We start from the raw sequence: 7,600 nt of genomic DNA, 5'->3' as shown, positions 1-7,600 counted from the left end.
TGATGAAAATACTCAGGACATAATACCCAGAGGATCTAAGCTGGATTTGACCTAAAAACTTCAGTCCTGAGGACTAACATCTACAATACAAGAAGGAACTATGCAACCTTTCAAGGTGGGAAGAAGGACAAAAATCCTATCCAGCTATGCATCACAATGATGAACAATACAATAGGTTATCCCTAAAGTTCTAATAGTGAGATGCTAACATGGCTGCAATGAAGAGCTTTCTTATTGAACTTTAGGCTTCATTGTGCTGATCAGGTCATCGATCTCAAAGGAGAGGCAACTCTCACCACTTTATTGAACCAGAATAATTTCTAGCTGTGTTCTAAATGTGTATCCTTATACCTATATGTAATTGCAGTTTTTGATCATTCAAAAAAAATTCTTTATAGATGGAGACAATAACAGAAGGCTATAACCAGTTAGAATGCAGAGAACAGATGATAATGGGACAACTGATAAATGTACAACACAGCCCCTGAACTTAAGACTCAGTGAATAAGGTAAAAGAGGGACAGAAATACTGTAAAGTCCAGAGGGCTAGTGAATATTCTATTCTGAAAGGGTATGTTTTCAAGAAATTACATGGAGGTCTCATTCATGATACCTCCAACAACACTCTACCTAAATTAGACACAAATAAATACACCACAAATAGTCATATAAAATGAGAAATTTCATAGGTCCCTACCCATAGGCAGCGAACTATAGGCACTTAAGGATTATCAAGTAAGGGAGAAATAGTGTGATGGTTTGAATAGGAATGGAACCCATAGGCTCATATTTGAATGCATAATCATCAGGAAGTGATAGTACTTGAGAAGGATTAGAGGGTGTTGCCTTGTTAGTAGAAGTTTGTCATTGAGCAAGGACTTTGAAGTTTCAGTAGCTCAAGACAGGCACAGTGGTCTCTGTCCCAGCTGCCTTCAGATCTAGATGTAGAACTCGCAACTCCTGCTTCTGCACCAGGTCATGCTTCCTGCCATACTGATAATGGAGTAAACCTCTGAAGCTGTAACTGAGTCCTAATTAAATATTTTCTGTTATAAGAGTTGCTGTGGTCATGGTGTCTCTTCATGGAATAGAACATTGACTAAGAAAAATATCTGCCCACAGATGAGCTCCCTAGTTATCTATCCAATACCATGTGGTCAGCCTAGAAAGCATATGTTTTACTGAGCAGATTGCATTTAAACACATATACATATCAGTAAAAATTAGGCTATAATTTTGAGAGACAGCAAGGACAAATGGAAGGGGTTGGAGGGGTAAAAGGGAAGGATGGTTGTTATATAATTATGCTTTTAAAATAAAATTATTAGTAAAAAATAGTTGGAACTAGTTAATTGCTATAAATAATAGAGGATATTTCTCTTGTCTAACCAGGAGAATGAAAAGAAAATTGAAAAGTGAAGATTTTTTATAAAGCTTTTTAGACAGTCGATCAAAGAATCCCCACAGAATTTGTTATATTATTTTGTAGGGATAATCTCTTGTGCTCTGTGTAAAATCTTTACCTGTCAATAAACATCTGAGGGCCAATAAAGTGAGGCATGATTAGAAGGTGAGGCATCCTGCAGAAAGAGGAATTCTGGGAAATAGGTGGGAGGATTCACACCCAGACTTGGAAGAAGTCAGACATATGAAATTTAGGAGAGTCATATGAAACTTAACTAGTCATGTGGCAGACACAGAATACTACATATTCTTATATGTAAGTTAAGAACCAGGAGCAAGCCTAACTGAAGGCCTAGACATTATTTCATAAACAAATAAATATCTATGTGATTATTTGGGAACCTGGGGAACACAGAGAAGCTCTGTACAATTTACATCTTATGTGCACACACACACACACACACACACACACACACACACACACACACACATCTCACAAAGAGTGACGTTCCCTGGGTCTCACTTTCTTTCTCTTTTGTATTATATTCAGAACCGCAGTGTACAGTATGGTACTACCTACTGCTAGGTGATCCTTCTACCTCAGCAACCTATCTGAATAATCCCTCTAGGCATGCCCAAAGGTTTACTTCATAAGTGAATCTATTCTCTGCCAAGTTGACAATATTAGATATATTGCTATAATAGTGTGTATTTGGATCTCTGGATTTATGGCTTTCATGAACCTATCATCTATAAAGTTGCTTTAACTGGTAGTTCTAAACTCTTAACTGGCTCATAAAATCAGTATCTTGGGTTGAAGTGAGTGATTTAAAAAGCTGAAATTGAATAAGAAAGAATAAAACTCATCAATGTGGATCATGAAACTTACAATGAATAATAAACACTTTACATAAATTTTCTGGATGCTTGAGGTAAAGATTTGAAGGACAAACGTATATTCTATGCAGCACCTACCATATATTTTTTACCTTAATTATGAAGTCACCTCTGGATTGTGCTCTATTTGCCCTTCAAACTATTTCTACAACAAAAATAATGAAAATAGGACAATATCAAAGATGTAAGCTCTTGGGACTTTGGGGACAAGTCTCTTGGTTACTGTGGAATGGGAAGAAATTTAGGTAGCCATTTGAAATATAGGGCTTTTAAAAAGGAGATGAATTAGGTCCCCCCCCCAACCAAATCCTAAGGGACAATGACTTAAAATTTGACTTTATCAGGAGACTGGGTCTTTTATGTGGTCACTAGATTTAGATGAAGCCTTTGGGGCTAGGTTCTTATACAGGGCAATTAGGGCCAACACACATAGTAGGAAGACCACTGAGCTGAGAACACAGAAGAGAAGACTCATCCAAGTTAAGGAGAGAAACCTTTACCGTTCACTGCCAGAATAAGAGATTCGAGGTTCTCAGGGTTGTTTTGATTTGTATTTCCCTGATGACTAGAGACATGTATCTCTCTTTTTAAAATAAAGTTGTAAGTAATAACTCTCTCTCTCTCTCTCTCTCTCTCTCTCTCTCTCTCTCTCTCTCTCTCTCTCTCTCACACACACACACACACACACACACACTAAGAGCCTCGAGGTTCTAGAGGAAATACATTTTGTTGTTTAAGTCATTTAGGCCGTGCTCCTTTTTATTGCAGGTCTGGAAAGTAGAGAAAGGCTTGTTTAAGATCCATCTTTAATTTTGGTACAATTTAATAAAATGCTCCTCATGGAACTTCTGCCTTTTGTTGTTGTTGTTTTGTTGTTGGTTTTACTGTGAGCTTTGATTCTCGGCATTATTACTATTTAGTATTTCTATTTTCTAGTTTATTTTACCTCAGCTTCTAGAATCTGCGTCGTTGCTCTTAACTGTCTTTAAGGATAGATTGCTCAGGCACATTTGTCTCACTCCTAATTAAGGCTTATAGAGTACTACGTCTTCCAACACTCGCTGGACTGTATTTAAGATATACAGTCAGATGCTATACACCAACACAGAGAGAAGTGGTTGAAAAACCTGTTTCTGCCTCCCCCCTCCTTCATCACAGCCCTTTCCTTTGTCATTCTAGAAGCACCATGCATTTATCTTCAGTATTGTGCTCTCTGTTGTGGATGCCTATTATTTAGATTTCCAGATCTCAAAGTAGCGATCTCTCTCTCAGCTGTGATCTTCAGTTCAACGACCGATTTGCAGACATGTGCTTGCATTCTGTTTTTACCTTACTCTGGTCCAAATGAACATCTTGTGACAGTTACACCATGTGTCTTCATGGATTTTCCTTCTGTCACAAGTGAACTCTCTCCCAAGACTTCAGCTCTGTGACACAATGCCTTTTCTCTCCACCTGGTGCTACCTAATCTTGGGAGTGGCTCACCTATTCTTGAATTATCTGCTTGTCATTCATTTCCTTAGTAATGCTATGGTCTAGAGTCATGGCTTGAGTATGTCTGGAAATGTGTTTGCTAGCATGGCACACTGTGGGAGAGAAATCTTTAGATGTTAGACGCTAGTATTTAAATCATTGGGGCCATAACTGTGGAGATTAATGTAGTTCTCATATGACTGAGACTGGATTGTTAAATGGGATTCTTCCCAATCAGCCTCCTGGACTCATATCTATGCTTTGTGTTTCCATTTTCATCTCTGTGCTATGGTGAGACTCAGACAGTGCCCTAGGACCAGCATCATGCTACCTGGACTGTCTCACAGCACAGCTCTGAGTCAAGAGGAAGTATCTAACCTCAGTTAGTTCACTATAGCAACAGAAATTGCCCTAAGTGGTTGCAATTGCTATTCTTGTGGTCAACTGAGTTAATCTGAAATTAATTAAAACCCAAGTGGCTGGGTACACTTGTGAGGGGACTTTTTTCTTAATTAAATTATTTGAAATGGAAAGACCCATTTTTAATCCAGATCTTTTGAGGTGGAAAGACCTATCTTTAATTTGGACCACACCTTCAGGTGGCAGCCTATATATAGGACCTGGAAGAAAGAAACTTTTCCTCTTTGCCTGCTTGCTCTCAACCTCACTGGCAAGTCGACTGGCATTAGTATATACTTCTGGATTCCAGAATATACAGAAGATCATCTGACACGTCCATTCTTGGTGTCTGAACAACTACTTTATCTTTTCACTTTCCACTGGTAAATGGCCATTGTTGAACTAGCTGGACAACACATGTGAGCCACTTCACTAAACCTCCTTTTTGTATATTTACATAAATTTATTTGATTAGTTATGTTCAGAAAGCCTTGATTCATGTAATGGTTTAAGCCAATTTTTATTATAATATCTATTACATTTCTATGTTTGTATGACTAAATCTATTTATTGTACACAGAATTACTCTTTAGAAGACACATGAACTGAAGAACCAGTCCTTTGGAGTCAGGTTTGGTTTAATTTCTGAGTAGCCTTTATAACCACATAAACATGGGCGATCTACTTAATTAAATTTTTGCATAATGTCAATAGGACTTGAGTTTATGTTCTATAATCATGGAATTTGGTGAAATAGAAGAAGAAATGTCCTCCAGAGGAAGTGAATCAGTAGAAGCCATATCCAAAAGTGTACCTTTCTGTCCATAAAAGGATTTATTATCAGGAACTATAAGTTGCTATTCCCAAATAGCCATGGGATGAGTCAGCAGGCTGGAAAGCCAAGGAAGCTGAGGATACAGTCTCATTTATGTCTGAAAGCCTAAGACTAGGGATGCTGCATGAGATTTCTAGCTCAAGGCCCAGAAACTACAAAAGTCTTAGTTCAAGTCTGTGAATAAAGCCAATGTCGCCACCCTAGTGCATTTAAGAAAGAAAAAGATTTATTTTTAACTGAAGAGGGTTAAGCCCCCCCCCCCATTTTCTTGGTTTGTTTAATTCAGGTTTTTAACTGATTGAATGAGATTTACCTACATTTTGGAGAAAAATTTGCCTTTCTTGGCCCACCAACAAAATGCTAATCTAATTAAAAAAACACCCTTGCAGAAACTCTTAGAACACTACTATATTTCTCTTTTAACTGATGGGGATGTAATACTTAATTTTCAATACTTCACCAAAGATATTTTTAAAAAAATCATCCACTTAGCCACACTTATATGAGTTCCCTTGATTGCTCTCAGAAAATCAGTAGCCTTAAAGAACTATACTTTTTTTTTTTTTCGTAAAAACTGTGCCCTATAACATATTCCATCAACGAGATGGATACCTAATCAAAAAACATAGGAAGCAGGGCTTTTGGCATCCTGGAGTATATCATACCACTGAAAACACCACATGCACAGACAAGATCAATCTGGCTCTATGCTAAAGCTAGTGCCATTACCCAAGATGTCTTCCTCAGAGTTAACTGTTGTTAGATGTTTCTTGGAGGGGCTTTGTAAGCATTTCTTTCTTTGCTGCAGTTGCTTTCTATATGTATCAAATGAGTCTGTTCTTGAAGTGTGACATAATCTGCTCTAGTAAACAAGAAGGTATTGAAAGATGCTGGGATGGCCGTACCAGTCATGATCTCTATTGCTTGTTCTCAACTAATGAATCTTTTTAAGTGAAAAGTCAAGATGAAAAATGAATGCTCTGTAGAGATCTCTCAAGCTGTGTTACCATACATCACTGACAGTGAGAGGGAACCAGCAGTGCAGTTGACAGTGAGAGGGGACCAGCAGTGCAGTTGACAGTGAGAGGGGACCAGCAGTGCAGTTGACAGTGAGAGGGGACCAGCAGTGCAGTTGCCTAGAAATCACTTTCCACAGCTCCACTCTCTGGGCCAGAGCTTTCATCACAGGCAGAAGAGACCTTCCACCATAGAAAATCTTGTGCCTTACTTCAAGCATTTTTAGGCAGATTAATATCTTGAGCCTAAAGAGGAGACTCACCTTCTGAAGGTATTGTTAGTCTTGAGAAGCTGCAACAAAATACACATAATGAGGTTGCCTCAAAGGACAGTGTGAAAATGCCTGCAGAGATGGAGAGGACTTGGGAGAAAATGGAGTGAAAGCCCAGGGGTAGAGGTGATGAGGTTCAGGAGACATGAGTAATGTTGTGGACCTGGGGGGTAGCACAAAGCTATTGAATGTTTTTAGGTAGTAGTTTAGGAATGAGGTGTTAAGACACTGAATTACCTTCCTCCAGTGGGGTATGGTTAAAAATGCATGGATTGAGGAAACCAACTTAGAAAGTGGTAGAAAGCATGAATTGGGCAGCCAAGAAAAGACAGGGTTCCCCAGATACCTGTTGTCTCCTTTAGGGGGCCTTGGTTGGAGCTTTCTCTAAGACAGGGCTGTAGAAATAGAAAGGAGAGATGAGCATCAGGGGCTTTGAGATGACCAGGGTCCTTAAGTTTCTTTTTACTAGGAATGATTAGCATCTGAACTGTCATTACATCACTGTTGTACAAAAATTATGAGAAAAGCCACAAGTACAAGCACGTATGTAATTAAAAAGTTTCAATAGCCACGTTGAGAGCAGGGAAAAAGAAATTTGTACATTTAATTTCATTAATATATTTATTTAACTTAAATTTGAAAAGCATTTTGATATGTGGTCAACAAAACAATTATTAATAATAAATATTAACATTAACAGAAATGTTGAGCAACTAGTAACTATTAGTTGTTAACATGATCATTAATCATAATGAATTATTGACTTTTCTTGCAATTTTTTTCTAACCAAGTATTTGGAATTTAATATATACTCATATATAAGTTGAGATAAAACGTATCTCAACTTAAACAAGCCACAGGTCAAGTGCTAAAGAGTTATGTGGGCTAGTCTGTAACAATTATACTGGACATGACAGACCTAGATAGGCAATTATTAATATCTTTATGACTGACTGCTGTCTACTTAGATAGACTATATTTGCCTATGTACCTCTTTTATATCATGTTAATTCATCTGGCAGCTTTGAGTTTCTGAAAAGATGTGTGTTGGGATTCTGTAAACCCCACCCCTCAGTTACTTAGCAACAGCCAGGTATACCCCACCCCTCAATTACCCAGCAGTGGCCAGGTATGCTCCGTCCCAGTGGCCTGACACTATAAAAGGAGCTGCTTGACCCCTCCTCTCTCTCTTGCTCTTGTGCTCTTGCAGCCTTGCTCTCCCACTCCTACCCTTCCTCTTCCCCTTCCCTTCCCCCCTCTCTCCCCATGTGCTCATGGTCAGCCTCTACTCCTCTATTTCTCTC

This window comes from Micromys minutus (genome assembly GCF_963924665.1).
Source record: "Micromys minutus genome assembly, chromosome: 15".
Taxonomy (NCBI): Eukaryota; Metazoa; Chordata; class Mammalia; order Rodentia; family Muridae; genus Micromys; species Micromys minutus.
This window is presented reverse-complemented; position numbering follows the sequence as displayed.